The following is a 19,107-nucleotide window of genomic DNA, read 5'->3' on the forward strand; positions in this document are numbered from 1 at the left end:
CAAGTCCAGCTTGCCAAAAATTTTCGACCCAGCCAGGGTGGCAAGGACATGGCTGACCACTGGCACTGGGTATGCATGGGCCGTGAGGGCCTTGTTTATAGTACATTTGTAGTCTGCGCAGATGCGGACTGAACCATTAGGCTTGACAGGTGTGACGATTGGGGTTTCCCAGGGGGCATTAGGCACCGGTTCCAGCACTCCTTGCTCCATGAGCCGGTCCAATTCCTCATCTATACGGGGTTTCAGGGCGAACGGGACCCGGCGGGCCTTGAGCCTGACCGGTCGTACTGCGGGGTCAAGCTGTAGAGCAATGGGGGGGCCCGTATACTGTCCCAATTTCCCATCGAAAACCCCCGGAAATTCCTTGCATATGGCGTCCACGTCCACTTGTAAGCTAGTGTGGTTCACCCCGGTGACAGCTAGCCCCAGTGGTCCAAACCATGACAATCCCAGTAGGCTAATGTAGGGGCCCTTGACCACAAGTAAGTCCAGTTGCCGCGTCCGCCCTCGGTATTGCACCCTGAAGGTCCCCACCCCCATTGTGGGGACCTTACGTTTCTGGAAGTCCCGGAGGGTGAATGGGGCCGGCCTGAGTTTGGGACCCCCAGTAGGACACAGTTTCCTTAAGGTCCTTGCCGAGATTATGGATAGAGTTGAACCCGTGTCAAGCTCCATGCGGCATGGGGCCCCCTCTATCTGTACCTCTACATAATTTTTTTCTACGTTGGGGTGGGGCAACTGGTATACCTGGAAGTCCGTGAGCTCCGTCGAGTTGCCTTGGTGCGTTGGGCCCCGGGACCTGGGGTTCTTGGATTGGTCATCTGATGCCTGGCATCGGGTGGGCCGAGCCCGACACACCCGGGCGATGTGTCCCACTTTTCTGCACTGCCTGCACTCTGCGTTGCGGAAACGGCAGGTCCTCCTCTCGTGACTTTCTCCACAGCTTGCGCAGTTCCCTCCTTCTCGTCGAGGCAGCTGTGGTATGTGGGCTGCTTGAGTGCGCTGCTGTACTCGGTGCACCTCCTCCCTGTCAGATCCTGAGTCGTCGGTGAGGTCTTCGTGGTGGACCCTCGGTTGGGATGGCTGGCTCGGCCGTGCCTCTTGCGTCGACCTCTCGGCAGCTTCCGTTGCCAGGGCCTCCTCCAGAGCGACCTGGAACGTTAGGTTCTTCTTAGCGTAGAGGCGTCGTTGCAGCTTCTCATCCCTCAGGCCACCGACGAGGCGGTCACGAAGCATGTTCTCCAGCTCTGAGAAGTTGCAGAACCGGGCGGCTTGGCGGAGAGAGGTCACAAACCCAGTTATGGTTTCCCCAGGGGCTTGCCGCTTTGCATAGAAGGCATTTCGACGAGCTACCACTGAGGGCTGTGGCGAAAAGTGCCCCTTCAGCTGTTCCATTATTGTTTTGTATGGAACAGTAGCAACGTCTTCAGGCGCAAGGAGAGCCCGGGCGATTTCAAATGTCTCCTCTCCGCAAACGCTGAAGAATATTGCCCTCTTCTTGGCGTCTTCTTCATCGGTGACCCCTTTGGCTTCTAGGAGGAAGGTGAAACGGGAGGCGTACGCTTCCCAGTCTCCGGATGCTGGGTTGAACGGCGAGAAGCTGCTGTCGGTTGCCATTCTGAGTTCCTTGTGTCCCGGAGCTGAAGCCTGGATACACGGTGCGAGGCAGCGGTGCGGCAGGTGGCGGTGCTGCGGTGCTGTGTGTGGCAGTCAGCTCAGCGGGATCCCATCCTCGTCGCCAGTGAAATATACTCAGAGTCGCAAAGTGATTTCATGCTCTTTATTCAGCTCATAGTGGTGAGGAGGAATGAATGTCCCCTCAAAGTATCTGCTTTATATACATTATTTACACAATGGGCTGCGCATGATTGGCTAATTCCGGAATTCTACTGTAAGCCAATCAGGTTGTGGATTCACTTCAATCTGGAGCATGACTGGGTGGTTCCTGCCAACCAATCATACTGCTGCATTGTTCTAGGACCAATCAGACTGCTGCATTCTGAATCCTATTGTTCTAGGACCAATCAGACTGCTGCCTTTTGGATCCTATTTGACTCAGTACATAACATTTCCTTAAGAATGGATAGGTTTGATCTTCTTGCAGTCCATGGGACTCTCAAGAAAACTTAGGTTACATAAAACTGTAACCTAAGGAAGGCTGCACCATTAGGGTGAATAGGGTGCTGCCCCACCAATCTCAACCTGCATTCAAGCAGCTCCCAGCAGCTGGACAACTTGCTTTCAACTGGCCCATGGGGATGTCAGCTTCCTCCTCCCAAGTTTCACTGTTGCTTTCATAAAACTCGTCAGGGAGGAGGATGGGGGCAAAACCAGAACTGGTTAACTCTGCCGGTCTCTGTCTCAGGCTCCACCTACTCAGGTGTTTCCTGTTTTCTGCCCTCTGAGCCTCATTGGACACCAGCCAGCACTGCCACTCATGGTTTGTTGAGAGTGAGCAAACCACAAGACTGGGCTCCCTGATTGATAACGCTAAACCAAACCATGTCTTGATGTTACAGACTGGCTGGACACAGAGTAATGGTGGGAGGCACCAGCTGTGGAACCCACAAGGGAGACGGGCTTAGGGCCTGAGGATTGGTGGTGGGAAAATGGCAAGTGGTCAGAGGGAGAAGAGGGAGAAGACTGGGAGGAGGAGCAGGAAGCTGGAGAGGTACTAGAGTTTAGGGAGCAGGGAGCAAGGATGCCAATGATAGGGGGTTCTGGTGTGTGAGCACCCACAAAATGTTTGTTGTGGGTGCTCAGAACCCACACAGCAGGGCCCCCATGCAACTTCCAAGGTCTCGCAAGGCCTTCAACAGCATCTTGGGCACCGGAATTCCAGAGCTGCCCCCAGAGATGCTTTCTGAGGTCTCCTGAGAGCTTCTGGTGGCACTGGAAGTCAGATTCCGAGGCCAGGGAGTGGGCGTGATGTCATGATGTCATGTTGCAAAATGACATCATGATGTCATGTGCACTGGGTACCCATAACCTGGGGCCCATGTCAGCTCCCCTGGCAGGAGAGTCTGTGGCAGAGAGCAAATCAGCATATGAAGTGGAAGCAGGAGAGGAGGGAGACCAAGAGGCAGAGGTGAGTCAGGCTGGTGAAGAAACAAGGGTGTCTCCCCCTTCTGCTGCGATAAGCTCCCTTCCAACCTGGTCTCTCAAGACCAGGCAAAGTATTTAGTGGGACGAGCAAAGACAGGCATGCCAACATCAGATTGCTTGGGAAGGATCCAAGAGAGGAGAAGAGGTAGGCTGCTTTGGGAACTGCCACATGGGGGCAAGACCTACTGAAGAAGAGTTGCTGTGCTCATTAGGCTTGGCACCCCTGAGCAGACCCTGTTTTTTTTTTTTCTAATAAAGAGTTCACTTACTTACAACCTGTGAAGAAGGTTGGCTGAGAGGCTGTGATGGGCCCATGGCTGAGTAGGGATTTGAACTCTGGTCCCCCACGTCCTTGTCAGACACTCTAATCACAACACCACACGAGCTCTCAGTTGCTGTCAAAACTAGTCAGCATAGCCAATGGCCAGGCATTATGGGAGTTGTAATTCAAGAACATCTGGAAGGGATAGTGCACTGACCTCTATGCACATGTGCGCACAAACATTATGATCCCCCTTTTTGCATACTGAATGGGCAGTTTCCAGGGTGCTCCAAGAGGGCTCTCATTCTCTGGATGCGGGCATAGTAAAAGATAGGAGAGAGAGAGAGAGAGAAAGAAAGAGAGAAAGAGGGAGGTTGGTTTTGCCATCTAAAATACCTGTTTTACAGCCAGTTATTGCTGTAATCAGGCTGGGTTCATTAGATATTATTAATGTGTCTGTCGTAAGTGCTTTAAGGCGATCAGCTCAGTAATTCAGACAGAATTAACAACATCATTATTTTAAAGAGTTATCGGTAAATCTCCTTTGCAGGAGCCACATTAAGCCAATGAAATTTACATAGAAATTGAAAAAGGGGCCTGTAAAAAGATATCTCCGAGGTCTGTGCTTGTAGTAAAACATGTCATCAAGCCTTTGGGTGTTTTTCTTGCTTCCTTGCTGGAGCTGGACGAAAAGATCACTCTGAGAATTATTCTCCGCCTCCCTTGGTTAGCCTTTAGATGCCAACCCACCCCCCAAAAATTTGCTACTTCCCAGAGGTAAGAGATAATAATTCTCATGCTGAAAATAGGAAGCGGGGCATTATTTTTGATGGAGGGTGGCATGATATCACAACAACAACAACAACAACAACTCCTCTTCCAATTTCTTAAACCATTTTTGGGGAAGATGTTAATGCTTGGCAGGAAGGCTACAGAAGTGCCATAATGAAAGGAGTTAGTTCTGGGTGCCGCCCACCACATCTCCTCCTCTCCTGGGCACTCAGTTGTCTTTACCCCTTTTTAAAAACCTCTCATTCCCTCCTCAAGGGCTTGGTAATACCCAGCAGCCAAAGGAGTGAGTTGCAATCTCACATGTCCAGCTGGTGCTCTCTTTCAACAGATCCCAAGATCAGATAACTTTGCAGAACGGTGGGGCTAGCGTTACAGCCAAAGGAATCCAAAAGGCCACGTCCTGCAAAAAGGGAAAAGAAAAGTCCCGCTAATTACTGGATTATTAATGTAGACATCAAAACAGCTTGGTAGCTTACCCCAGCTGACAACCGCCAGCAGAAGCACACATTTGATACATGAGGAATTATAATCAGCAGAGACAGGGAGCATCTAGAAGCGACTCAGGCTTGGCTGGGCTGGAGACAGAGGAAGGGAACGCTTTCACGTGGCTAACTAAACTCTACAACTATGTCACCAGGCCGATACATACGAACCTGGGAGCAAGGGCACAACTGGGCAACCTGTGTACTGAGCAGTCATCCAAATTTGTCTGCAGGGAGATTAGACCACATTGGCTGTTTAAAGAGCATTCTTTCTGTTTTCTTGTGCAGAGATGTCATCAAAGCAAGTAATACCCCACACTTTCCACTGCAATTGCCCATCACATTTCATTATTGCAGAAAGTCCAATCTTTTGGGAAAGCACGTTTGCTTCACAAGAACTCCCAGTCAGCTATAAATCGTGCAACCTGAATTTGTTGGTATGTGGTTGAATCCCACCCCAAAATGGCATCAGTCTGAGGATGCCCGGTTTATCTATTCAATTTGCATACTGCCCTGCATCTGGAGATTACAGAGTGGTTCACAACATAAAAATTCAAAATGAGAACTTGACATACTTCTGAGTAGACACATATAGGTAAAAAAGGTAAAGGACCCCTGGACAGTTAAGTCCAGTCAAAGGCGACTATGGGGTTGCGGTGCCCATCTCACTTCAGGCCGAGGGAGCTGCTGTTTGTCCAAGGACAGCTTTCTGGGTCATGTGGCCAGCATGACTAAACTGCCTCTGGCACAACAGAACACTGTGACGGAAGCCAGAGTGCACGGAAATGCCTTTTACCTTCCCACCACAGTGGTACCTATTCATCTACTTGCACTGGCATGCTTTCAAACTGCTAGGTTGGCAGAAGCTGGGACAGAGCAACGGGAGTTCATCCCGTCTTGCAATGTCAGTGTCATTGTTTTAAATAAAAGAATCCCAGTTCTAGGGCAGTGCATATGGCAGAGGTGGGGGAGAAATTTCATTTGGTTTGTATTTCAATGAAATTTGCATGATATTTGCATTTCCTGGAAGAATACACAAACCCAAACACAGATGTGCTTTGAAATTAAATACCAGTGCATGTCAGATGTGGATATTAAGTATTCTGCAAATCTTCAAGTATGTAGCGATATCTGGGAAATCTCTGACAACAGAGTATGACACAGAGAATTTTGAGGAGAATTTTTCAAAGTGAATTTGTTCAATCAACTTCTTTGTGCTATGCTGGTTTTTTTTAGGGGGGAGGGGTAATATAGTTTAGTCATCATATTACTAAACTATGTGACCTAAGCTGTCTTTGGGCAAAACCAGTTTATTGTGCCAGAGCTACATAGAAGATTTGAAGTATTTGAATTACTTTCAGATATCAACCATGACTGCAACAATTTGTCAACAAGGTCGCCTGGTAAAAAATGAGCTAACAGGGGATGTCAGTTCCAGAGGAAAGTGGAAATCTCAGTTTGGATTAAAGCTAGTTTGGGGAGAAGCACATCAAAATGCAGTATTTCCTAAGAAGTGACAGAATAGATGCAGGGCATATATGGATTGTGACTTAATGTCATGTGTACAATGCTTCCTAATCAAACCAGCAGTGGCTGTAAACATTTTAATGCATTTTAATGCATTTTATTCTTACTTTGCTAATTTAAAGTTTCCCGTTGCCTAGATTGCAAAAGGACCACTGTTAAAATAGGTCGGGCCTGATCTACCACAGCATGTCTTATCTGGTATAATTTAAACGGGGGAGGAGATAATTTTAGGTACATATGAAATGTAAAAGCTAAAGTTATCTATCCATCTATAAAGGCACCCAGGAAATATAATAGCTGAAGTTGACATCAGAGTACCCCACAATCGTGAATCTTACCACCACAGGGACGATGCAGCTGACTAAAATGGTAAGAATTTGTTCAGGCATCAACATCAGAGAAGAAAGGCAACTGGTGTGCTCCTACCTGCTTGCAGTTAAGTGATCTGACTTACTGCCGAGACACAAAACATTCTCAGTCTGCGCACCCTGACACCGAGATGAATGGGGAGGAAATGAGCTATAAACTGAACTAGCCCTTTAGACTCCGTTCAAGAGCAAAGACTAAAAGAAAACACTTTGGAACGTTCTCACGCCACCAACATTTTGTCGCTGAGCTTCACTTGCGCATTTTGGTTATCATCAACCAAGTGGATTGACAATAAAGAAAGAAAAAGACTGCTTAGGCTGAAATATTCTATACACTTATTGGACTTACATACCCTCCAACATTTCGCCAATGAAAATGGGGACATCCTATTCCATTATTATTATTGTTGTTGTTGTTGTTGTTGTTGTTGTTGTTGTTGTTATCAATATTATTATTATACCTCATCCATCTGACTGGGTTGCCTCAGCTACTCTGGGCAGCTTTCAACATATATAAAAACAATAAGCATTTTTGAAAAAACGCCTTCAGATGTCTTATAAAGGTTTATAGTTACTTATCTTCTTGGCTCGGGGGTCACATAACTCCCTACCCTCCATCATTTCTCAGATGGAAATAGGGACGTCCTAAGGAAAAGCAGGACATTCTAGTATCCAATCAGAAACCAGGATGGCTTCTGTAAATCCAAGACTGTCCCTAGAAAACAGGGACACTTAGAGAGTCTGTATTTAATTCTAAGGACACATATATAGCATTGCACTGTTTAACTTTGTTTGTTTGTTTGTTTGCACTGTGTATGTTTGTTTGTTATGCTTTTATTTGAAAGCATTAATATGGCATGGGGAGTAGGGAGGGAAGCATTCATACAAAAGGGAAACCGGATTTGTGGGCATCAAATAGTTTCACTCTTCCACAACCCTTTTGAAATAGCACTTATGGGGGATTTGTGGGGAGTTTCTCATCTTAATTTGAGGCCCAATCCTGTAAGTGCTGCTTTATAATCCCTCCCCCAATGCTCCTGCAGGTGTTCAGCCTCCTCTGCAAAACTAGACCATGAAGTAGCAGTTGCCGTAGCAACAAAATGCAAAAGAACAATAATGATAATAATAAAATCTGTGTCCTGAAGAAACTTCACAGCATGTCTCAACAGCGCTTCACAAAACTGCAATTAGGCTTGTGTTGAAACATCTCTCTCTCTTTTTCTGCTGTGAACGGTAGGCTGAAACCTCTGTGATTTTTTTCTCTTCTATATTTCCTCTGACAAATTCTGTTTTCGTGTTTGTGTGCAGGCATGGGATTCAAACTGGTTTAAAACAGCGTCTCCGCAAAGGGCCGCTGCGCGACAAAATTGCAAAATGATATACGAAAGTTGCCAACAGACAACTTACATTGTCTGCTATATACGCCAACAGACAACATCCTCTGAGAGATGCCAGAATCACAGTACACATCAAAGGCCTTGGCATTGATAATACAGCAGCCTAAAACAGAGCAAAACAGAAGCGCTAAAAGGAAAGCTGTACACAGAAACAGATTTTTGGCTTTTTGTTGTAGGTGACCGCTGTTCAATTGACTATGACCATAGACTCAGCGGGACATAAAGCACAGGCCAGAAAGGGATTGGATGTCCTTTCTAGGTAGGTGTGAGCTGAACAATCCCATTGGATCCTTTCCAGCTCCTTGATTCTGTTACCCCTGCTGAACCCTCCCCTTCAGGTTACTACCAAATCCATGTAATGATTAAGCTTCCTCAGCTGTTCCTATCCCCCAGGTTCAGGGATAGGAACTGTGCCAGTAGAGGCTTGTTCCACTGTAGGAATGCAGTCTCTTATTCAAGGTAGCATCCTAGCTCGATTCTACTTGAAGTGCTTCTGTCTTGCCTGGATTAAGCTTCACTTCGTCTAGGCACCTTACGTTGCCGTCATCTGAAAAAGTAAGCCTGAAACCCAAACTTTATATAAACATAGGGTCTCCCTCCCCACCCCCATAACAGTGGAGGGGAAGTTGTCTGATGAACTTGAAAAGCAGCAGCGTTCATGGTTTTCTGAGCTGCGCTACAGTTTTATCTGCTTCTTCAAAGTACTACAAATCTGAATCTAACGAAAGACAGAGTTGGATTCATATGTGTGTGTGTTTGTGTGTGTGTATATATATATATGCGCGCTGCAGAGGATTTCAGAGACAAGGGCATTGAAATTTGTACTGACAGTCTTTGCTAATTATCTGATGTAGGAAGTAAGATGTCTGCTTTGCCCCAGGTAGTCGTCTTTGCCGTTGTGACAAAGTACAAAAGATAATGATATCAGATTCCTGTAATCATTTCTAATGTACCCCCATCTCCATCACTCACCTTTTATAATCAGCAGGAAATCTCTGCATTCCTTCCCTAAAAGGGCCTACAGCCTTCTTACAAAAATGTGAGAAGTGGGGAGAGGAAGGTGTTCTTTGGTTTCTGGTTGATAAACAGAGCTGTAGTCTTGCTTCCAGTCAATGGAAAATTTGATGAATTTTAAGACAGAGTACCATTGGCAGACTTGTTCAGATGTATTTTTCTTTAGCTTTGATGCACATTTTAAAAAACGAATAGTATGTTCTTTATGTTAACGTTTCTTTGTGCACAGGGGATGTTCATTTCCTGCTATACTATTAGCAATCATGCGTTTGCCTTGTGCAACGAACGATTTCCTCAAATTCGTTTGCTTTCCTTCAGAGGTTCTAGTTTCTCGCCGGCCAAACAACAAGATAGGAAGAAACCTCAGGTGACCTTTGCTGCACCAACTATCCGGATCAGCTCTCAAGTCAAAGGCTATCCAGTTCTTTGTTGTCCCTGTTTATCTCATCCATATTCCTCTTGACAGGTTTGCACACCTGCCGGTGGAATGTGGGCTGATGCATCTGATTTACTGGCAACCACTTTTGTTTCCTTTAGGTCATTCATAGGTTTCACAGATAGGAAAGACTGTGACATTACAAGGGGCTGAATCTCTGTCATTTCCCTCATTTATGGTCACACTCCTTGCATTCCATCCACTGACCTTTCCACTGGTCGGGTGCTCCACTTGGAAAAGAATGAGGATAGAGAATTGTTCTACAGGAAGACAAGGGAGTCACCAACTTAGTTGGCCCCAGGCAGCCAGTTCATCCTAGCCCCTGGTTCTCGCCTGTGGGCTAGTTTATTGGCAATAGATATTCCACAACTGCAATGAAAACCCAAGCTACCTTGGATTGTTCTATGAAACACTTCAGGCCTTTGTCAATTTCCCCCTCTGCCTATCAGCTTTGTGGGACTCCAGTTGGCATTTCCAACAATAAGATCAATAACCTTTGTGAGGCATTCAGATCAAGGATTCAAAAAGCACATTGCGTGTTCAGACCCAGAGACTTCCCCCTTGAATAAAGACACATTTGACTCAAATTTTAGTTTGGGTTTTCGGCAGAATTTAGGCCACAACTTTACTGATTACAGAAAAGTGAGTGGTTGCATAGGCTCTGGTTCGACTAGCTCCCTGCACCCTTGCAGGTAGCGCTGACCCAGAGCTCCATCATAGGTCAGCCAAGGGTGAACACCTGAGGCAGGTGAAAAGCCTGGGAACAGACTCTGTTCACTCCCCAGATGCTCCCCTGGACTCAGGCATGGGCACAACCCCCTTTCAGGGGTTGACCAAACCAAGTTGAGTCCCTGGGTTCCTTTAATGGAATACCCTTCACATAGGGATGGCGAGAGCGTTCTCCCATCCCTATTACATGAACCAGAGCCTATCCTCAACCTTACAAGTTGTGACAAATTGCTACATGGCAGGTGAAAGCCAAATGGCCACAGCCAATCAGCCAAGTGGGAAAAATTCCTGCCATGCCCCTGTCCCAACGACAGACAACACACGATGGCATAGCAAGGTCAATCGCAAAGCCCTACAAGTAGGGAGAGGTGGGCGGGTGTTCCGATGCACAAGCCGAAAGAGGAAGCTCTAGGACATGTGCATAGGCATATATAGGTCCCTCGATCCATTTAGACCGTGTCCCATTGGCCAGATTACACTCAGCAACGAGGGACTTACCAATCGGGTGTTGTGGCTATCCAATAGACCCACCCACAACCAGGAGGTCAGTCTCCAGGTCTCACCGCAACATGTGCCCTCTTTTAGGGAGGACATGATTTGTAGAGCAAGCGTGGTGAACCTTTGGTCTTCCAGATTTTACTGGACTGCAATTCCCATCAGGCCCAGCAAGCATGGCCAACGGCTAGGTATGATGGAAGTTTCAGTGGGGAACCAGAGGGCTATTGCAAAGATCTCTTGGGACGATGCCATTTCAGGATACTGGTGGGAATCAGCACATCGCAGTGCTTCCCCAAACAACAATGTGCTTCCACTCAAGTGTTCCATAGTTGTCAATGCAAAGAGCTTTGCAGTAGCTCATATCAGTCACTTCTTAATATTAACTGTAATAAAGATATTTAACTTAATTTAGTAACAGGAAGACAGAAGAGAAATCCACAGGACCCAGACTAGCTTTCTCATTTGCTAGTTTTCATTGCAGAGCAACCTGGCACTATGAGATCCACTGGTACTTTGGCAGATCAGATCAGATCCCTATGGCTATGTGGTAGACCGGAAGAGGGAATAGCCTGTAAACACAGTCCCTCTTCCACCTAGCCAGTCCACTCATTGCCACCATATATCCCCTGTCCACAATTACCTTGACTAGGCCACTCCTTTTGAATGTTTCCATCAGAATTTTGCATCAGCGAATGGCTCCTTCTTCTCTAGGCTTTCCTTACCTGTTTGTCTATCAGCTGTCAGTGACTTCCTCCCTTCTTTAAAAAATGCTGAGACCTCCAGTGTTTCCCCCAGGTGCATGGGCACTGAGGAAGAATGCTAAGATTTGTCAATTCCTTTAGCATCCATTTAGGATTATTGTCAACGTCTATAAATCCATAAGCAAGCTATTCCTTTGAGACTAATTCTCTTTGATGGGTGGTGCAGCCGGGTCACCCAGCAGGAAGAAATCTTGTTGGTCCGTATTATAGATGTGGCAGCTCAGGCGCATTCTTGCTTTCTGTGATCTTCCTGGTATTCATTTGCTGCTAGGAAGGATAACCTTTTTCTTTGCCTTCGTATGTTGGAGAAGACATCCACTCTCGACCCCATCTTTGGATTCCTTCCCCCCTCACCACCTGGGTACAAAATGTTATCTCACAAGGCAGCTGTGGGGATGGCAAGCTTCTCTTTAGCAGTTTATAGAGCATTCATTTTAAAAACCCTCTATCTTTTAAAAAACAAACAAACAACAACCTCTAAAATCTGGAAATGCCAACAATCAAATTGTATTGGGGAGAAAATGAAGTTAGCATCTAAAAAAACAAGTTAAGATGAGCAGAAAGGGATTGTGGGGGGAATCATAGATCTTGTCACAGAACCATTTAGCTCGCTCTCCCTGCGTAACAAGATGGCCAAATGAACCAAGAATGTTGAGATTGTGGGTAAAAATGGTACCCAATACGGCGCTTCCCTGAAGAAAAAGGTGAAGAAGATTGAAATTAGCCAGCATGCTAAATATACTTGCTCCTTCTGTGGCAAGACCAAAATGAAGAGGAAAGCTGTGGGTATCTGGCACTGTGGCTTTTGTATGAACACAGTAGCTGGTGGCACCTGGACATACAATACCACTTCAGCGGTGATGGTGAAATCTGCCATCAGAAGACTGAAGGAGTTAAAAGACCAGTAGAAGCATATTTTTGTTCCACTGTTACTCTTCCTCTACAGTTCATGTCCTTATTGTCAATTAAAGGTGGTTGTGACTCTTGAGAGTCCCATGGACTGCAAGAAGATCAAACCTATCCATTCTTAAGGAAATCAGCCCTGAGTGCTCACTGGAAGGACAGATCCTGAAGCTGAGACTCCAATACTTTGGCCACCTCATGAGAAGAGAAGACTCCCTGGAAAAGACCCTGATGTTGGGAAAGATTGAGGGCACAAGGAGAAGGGGAAGACAGAGGACAAGATGGTTGGATAGTGTTCTCAAAGCTACCAGCATGAGTTTGACCAAAGTGCGGGAGGCAGTGGAAGACAGGAGTGCCTGGCGTGCTCTGGTCCATGGGGTCACGAAGAGTCAGACACAACTAAATGACTAAACAACAACAACAACCACAAAAGTGAACACTGAACAGAGAAAAAAGAACCATTTAGCTCTGGACTAGATACCTTTTATAACCCATACTCTGGTTGATCATGTGCCAAACAGTGGCTGATGGGATGCATTCAGCTTGGTGGGTCGCAAACTATGAAAACCTGTTCCAGGTGTTCACTCTCTGCTCTTCTGAGAAGTTATAAACAGGATACAACCTAAGATGTATCAATGTAAATAAACAAGGAAATAGAGAAGTAAACTGACAGGGATAGTCTGGGAATGTGGATGTCCCTCCCTCTGAACCCCAAGCACACCTCTATTCTGCAAGATGAGTCGGCTAGCTCTTTTGACATCACAAACCTTCAGCATTCATGATGTCATAAGAGCTAGCCAATCAGTGGCTGCTGCAGCAAGCTAGCGAAGGATTAGTACAGGGGACAAGTATGCTTATGAGGCCCTTTGGAAAAGAGCTATTTTTCATTTCGTGCCAAATTGTGCTGCCTAATTCCAGCCTCTTGACTTTGGGGGTGATGTGGGTTGTAAACACAAAGAAATAAAAATGGACTCAGATTACACAGAGAGGTTCCACAGAGACATGCAGCACATTGCAAGAGAAGTTACCTTGCCTTAGGTTGAACATAACGATTCTTCATTCTGACACACCCTTTTCTGATGAATTACCAGTCTGTCTCCTTCCCTTTGCAGACTCCTGGGCATTTGGATGAGAGAATACACAAAGAGGAGAAAGATCAATCTCACTCCACAGATAATGGGGCTGGTGCAGATGGTCACTGGACTCCAGGGGCTCAGTGACAGACTTTTGCTGAAATGTAGCAGTGAATTCCCTCAGGAAAGATGAACACACAGAGAATGCGGTTTTGTTTGCATAAGGAGTTGGCTTCCTCTTGTTTCAGCATGAGTTAGGTGGCTTGCTCTCTTTCTCTTTTGGACTCATTCACAATGTCTGTAGATCCTCCAAGTGTCCCTATATTCCAGGGACAGTCCTGTATTAACACAAGCGGCCCCAGTTTCTGAGCTGAACCCGGAACGTCTCACTTTTCCTTAGGACATTCCTATTTTCGTCACAGAAATGTCGGACGGTATGGTAGGATGTCTCTCTTGGAGTTATGTCAGGGAAATAAGCAACTTTTTCTAAATGCAATTGGGGATTTGAACCCTGGCATCCCAGGTCCCGGTCCAGCACTCTAAGCCAGTGTGGTGTAGTGGTTAAGAGCGGTGGGCTCGTAATCTGGTGAACCGGGTTCAATTCCCTGTTCCTCCATATGCAGCTGCTGGGTGACCTTGGGCCAGTCACATTTCTCTGAAGTCTCTCAGCCCCACTCACTTCACAGAGTGTTTGTTGTGGGGGAGGAAGGGAAAAGAGAATGTTAGCCGCTTTGAGACTCCTTAAAGGGAGTGAAAGGCGGGATATCAAATCCAAACTCTTCTTCTTCTTCTAAGCACCTTCCTACACTGAGCGTAAACCTTTCAGGTAACCCTAAAGGTCAAGGAGTGTTATGTACTGAGTTGAATAGGATCCAAAATGCAGCAGTCTGATTGGTCCTAGAAAAATAGGATTCAGAATGCAGCAGTCTGATTGGTCCACAGGAGCCACCCAATCCAGCTCCAGGTGGAAGTGAATCCGCAACCTGATTGGCCTACAGGTGAATCCCGGAATTAGCCAATCACATAGGGCCCATTGTGTAAATAATGCATATAAAGCAGACATTCTGGGGAACTTCCATTCCTCCTCACCACTATGAGCTGAATAAAGAGCATGAAATCCACTCTTGACTCTGAGTATATTTCAAGGAGTTTGGACCTGATGACCCAGCTGCTTCAGATGGATATTCCCTGAAAGAGACATTGCCCGTGAAGTATCAATGAAATGCAGCCATACAGAAGCTGCCTTATGCTGGGTGAGACCAGCAGCGGCACTCGTTCTCTAGGGTCGACAAGGGTCGGAGATAACCTGGGACCTTGTGTATGCATAGCAAAAGTGCAGGGGGGAAACCAAATGTATACCATTTGGCGCAGTTCATCCTGACAGAGGGATGAACTCGAGCAGCTGTTGCAGAATAAGAGTCAGAGAGAGGAGCCTGTCAAGTGAAGAAAAGCAATGACTGATGTTTCTGGCATGTGAGTTCTCCAAGCAACCAGATCAGGAAATGAGGTCACTTGTATACAACTTGACTTAGAAATAACTGCTTGTCAGCTCACCAAAGTGTGCGGTACAAATAGCATGATTCCCATGATACGACTCGGGCGAGGGTGCGGAATTAATCTCACAGGAAGGCTTCCATGAATATTTCCACATCTCCGGCCAGGGTCAAAGCAAGTTAATTAAAGCTGCTTGCGGTGTAAGAACCATTTTAAGTTGCTCTCCTTCGATCCCCCCCACCCCACCCCCCGATCATGCTCCGCCCAGCTTCCCAAAGTGCATAGCAAGAAAAGTCTGAGCACTTAAGGAAACCGATCAATAAGCAAGTATATGCTAGGGACTCTAAAAGCCTGCTTTTAAAAGGGGGGGGGGGCTGAACAGGATACGCTGCTAGTTTTATGTGACAAAGGTAGGATTTGGGAGAAATCCTGATAATTATGGAGCCCTTTATCACATCAGGGGATAACTACTGTTGGTGCTACAATTGACAGAAAGCTTTTGCTGTTTAGTCTCTATCTCTAAATGTCTATTAATTAACGTTGGGTTTAGTTCTCTTTCTTAAGGTAAAATTAGATTTAGGCAGGTGCATCTTAAAAAGCACAGACATCACCTTGCTGATAAAGGTCCGTATAGTTAAATCTATGATTTTCCCAGTAGTAATGTATGGGAGTGAGAGCTGGACCATAAAGAAGGCTGATGGCCGAAGAATTGATGCTTTTGAATTATGGTGCTGGAGGAGACTCTTGAGAGTCCCATGGACGAGATGGTTGGACAGTGTTCTCGAGGCTACCAACATGAGTTTGACCAAACTGCGGGAGGCAGTGGAAGACAGAAGTGCCTGGCGTGCTCTGGTCCATGGGGTCACGAAGAGTTGGACACATCTAAACAACTAAACAACAACAACAACTGAAAAATAGCTTCTGTGCATATATTTCATTTAGGGGCACTAGATGTCATGGGGAATGATGTCATCATCATCACCCTGTAAGTTTCTCCTGATCCGCTCTTAGGCAGAGCAAGGTAGCTACCTCAGGTGGCAGATGCTGAGAGGCAGGATGGCTCCCTCTTCCCCCAGCTGTTCTCCCCATGGCCCCCCAGGCTGTTCTAATTCTCTCTGGTACCCTGGCAGGTGCTTGGAATGACTTTTAATTCTGACCCAACATGTTTTGGAACAAATCCGTCCTCAGGGTCACATCCTTAGCACCAATTCTCACCGGATGCCTGGGACATGTTCCTCTGAACGTTGGGCCTAGAATACATTTCATTTCAAGGGATGGAAGTGGTTTGTTGAGTATTTACAAACCAACTGGAAACAGATTAAGACGTTGGCAGGATTACTGTAAAAACTTGCAGGGTTTTTTGTTTTGTTTTTGTTTTAAAAAGATATATGAGATATACCTTAGAACAGACAAATAAAAGAATTAAAGAATTTGGAGTATGCAGGAAAGGACAGAAATAAATGCAAGGAACCTCATAAAGAGAGGGAAGGGAGTCGAAACTGAAGATGCTAGAACTTGGGAGAATAATTGTTGTAATGTATATAAATTATTATTATTATTATTATTATTAATAATAATAATAATAAATTCAAGCACCAGGACCTTATTTATTAGCCCCACCACTGTTGTTACACCAATGCTCCAGAATTTCTACTTTTGTCTTAAACTCGAAGTGCCAAGGAGGTTACTTTCTTCCTTAAGCTCTGTCACAAGGCTCTGTGACCAACAGCCCATCAAACCCCGTCATGCAACGAAGTGAAGCAGGTTTCTTTAAGTGTTGGAATTAACATTGTTGGGTCTTGTGGATCCATGTGCACAGGGCCAGTTTTGATGCCTCTGAATGTCACCCCATTAGGTGGGGAGGTTTCTGAGACTGAGGAGCAGGTTTGGGTCTCTGTTTGGAAATGTTTTTGTTGGTGGTGGATTAGGGGACCTGAGGTTGAGGGCAACAATGCGGGAGCTGGGGACGTCATAATGGGGAGTCCAAGCAGGTTTGGTACAGCAGCAGAAAGCAGGAAATGGGTGCCAAATGTCAGTCCCACTGGCTGCTGGGGGCTGCTTTGCCAGAATGCTCCCCACTGGGAATGCATTGTCAAAGCAGCATGCAGCAGGCCTGAACCTTCCTGAGGTTCAGAGGAAGGGGGAAAGGAAACAGTGCCTTGTTCCCACACCTCCTCCAGATCGTACAGAGTTCAGAAAACCCTAATTAAACATTCACCCCAAACTAATTTGGGGCTGGAACAAGGTCGGTTGGGATCCTGCGTCAGAGGGCATTTGGGGACTGTGCAGTGCCCACAAATGACGCTATCCATTTGCAAACCTCAATATTTGCTGGTTTCTTAGAATTCCTGGGCAATGCCATACACTTCCAGCTAGTAATTAAAATCCCAACCTAAAGTCAGCACACCTGCAGGCGTCCTTCGCTTTTCTATTTGGTGAATCACCGTTTCTCGCCCATAGAGGAATGGAAAATATTCAAAAGGGGCCAGGCGATGTTAAAAGCGGCAAAGGATTCCTTTTGTTTCCTTCTATCGCGATTGGCTTTTGACTGTAATAATATTTGCTGGGAGAGTGAAAATGACCCACGCTTTGCTGCAGTTCACATTCAGTGCATCCAATCTGCAGTCCCTGGAGGAAGCAAGCCGGGGAGGGGGGCGGAGGAAGCAAGTCTGTATTGCAGCTGCCGGTGTTTGTGATCAAACTCATCAGAGAGCTGCCCAGCCAGATCCAGTGTCCAGATAAACATGGTATTCATGCTAACCATCTGCCTACGGGTCAATAGGGACAAAAATTTAAAATAATTACCCCTAATGAATGAATATACAATGACGCTCCTATGTGATGTAGAGTATCATCAGTGCACACACAGACCCAGTGTTTAAAAGAGCAGTTGTTTTTTAACCCAGCCTTAGACTCAACCACTTCTTAATATGACTAGCATACGTTGCCTTAGTTCTATATTGGGTATGTAAGCCATAGTGCTTGTTTCAAAACACTCCCAATGGACTCTTCTAATCATAGTTATTTATCACCATCAATAAACTCTATTTTGATAGAGTTAGCAGTATTTGCAGGTCCGCCGTGGACTTTATTCAACAGCCGTATACAGTAGTAGAAAAGCAAGGTGTGTTGGCACACTATTAAGAAGCCTATTCAGCGCTACATAAACACTAGATGCAGTGTCTCCACCTGCTGTTGGACTACAACAACTATCATTCCTGAACACTGTTCCTGCTAGCTAACCTCAGCTGGGGAGCCAAGGTTGAGAAACCTTGCACTAGATGCAGGCCTGGTCCATCAGGTAAATTCCAAAAGCTGAAGCAGGACAATGCTCTATTCGGACCAACCAGTGTGTCACAAAATAGTGAGCAAGCTCTGGGGTTTCCCATTATTCCTGATGTTAAGTAACACTGGGGCTTGGACAGGGGCAGATATGCCACATCTTCAGTTCTCCAAACTAAGGACTCTAGTTGAGGGCCAAGACCCCTGGAATTATGGTTTTCCCAGTAATGATGTATGGAAGTGAGAGCTGGACCATAAAGAAGGCTGATTGCTGAAGAATTGATGCTTTTGAATTATGGTGCTGGAGGAGACTCTTGAGAGTCCCATGGACTGCAAGAAGATCAAACCTATCCATTCTTAAGGGAATCAGCCCTGAGTGCTCACTGGAAGGACAGATCCTGAAGCTGAGACTCCAATACTTTGGCCACCTCATGAGAAGAGAAGACTCCTTGGAAAAGACCCTGATGTTAGGAAAGATTGAGGGCACAAGGAGAAGGGGACGGCAGAGGACGAGATGGTTGGACAGTGTTCTCAAAGCTACCAGCATGAGTTTGACTAAACTGCGGGAGGCAGTGGAAGACAGGAGTGCCTGGCGTGCTCTGGTCCATGGGGTCACAGAGAGTTGGACACGACTAAACGACTAAACAACAACAACAACAACAACAAAACAATATATTCATCAGATATGTAGAAGTATCCTTATTTAACTTCAACAAATTTAGAAATAATCCACTGAGGTTTACCACTGCCCTGCCCTGAATATTTCCACTATTCCTTTTCAGCTACCCAACATATAGCCAGTTGCTCAGCTTAAAGCAGGCTTTCTATGTGCAAACTGCTTCCCTGCCTCATTCATTCCCTGCTATCGCTCGAATTATCAATTACGTTTTCAGCATAAGAATAAAGGCAGGCTACTTTTGCTGTCTCCCTGGGGTTTATTCCACCATGTGTTCCATTGAGAAACTCAGCTGTCGAACCGTAAGG

At 46.0% G+C, this 19,107-nt stretch overlaps 1 pseudogene across 1 annotated transcript; it reads left to right on the forward strand.

Annotated features, from left to right (window-relative positions):
* The first annotated feature begins 6,519 nt into the window (after window positions 1-6,519).
* On the forward strand, window positions 6,520-12,359 carry LOC307213493 (large ribosomal subunit protein eL43 pseudogene; annotated as a pseudogene). Its single transcript has 2 exons — window positions 6,520-6,537; window positions 12,019-12,359. The product of its transcript is annotated as a large ribosomal subunit protein eL43 pseudogene (transcript).
* The last annotated feature ends 6,748 nt before the right edge of the window (window positions 12,360-19,107 follow it).

The sequence above is a fragment of the Podarcis cretensis genome (genome assembly GCF_951804945.1).
Source record: "Podarcis cretensis genome assembly, chromosome: 3".
Lineage (NCBI taxonomy): Eukaryota > Metazoa > Chordata > Lepidosauria > Squamata > Lacertidae > Podarcis > Podarcis cretensis.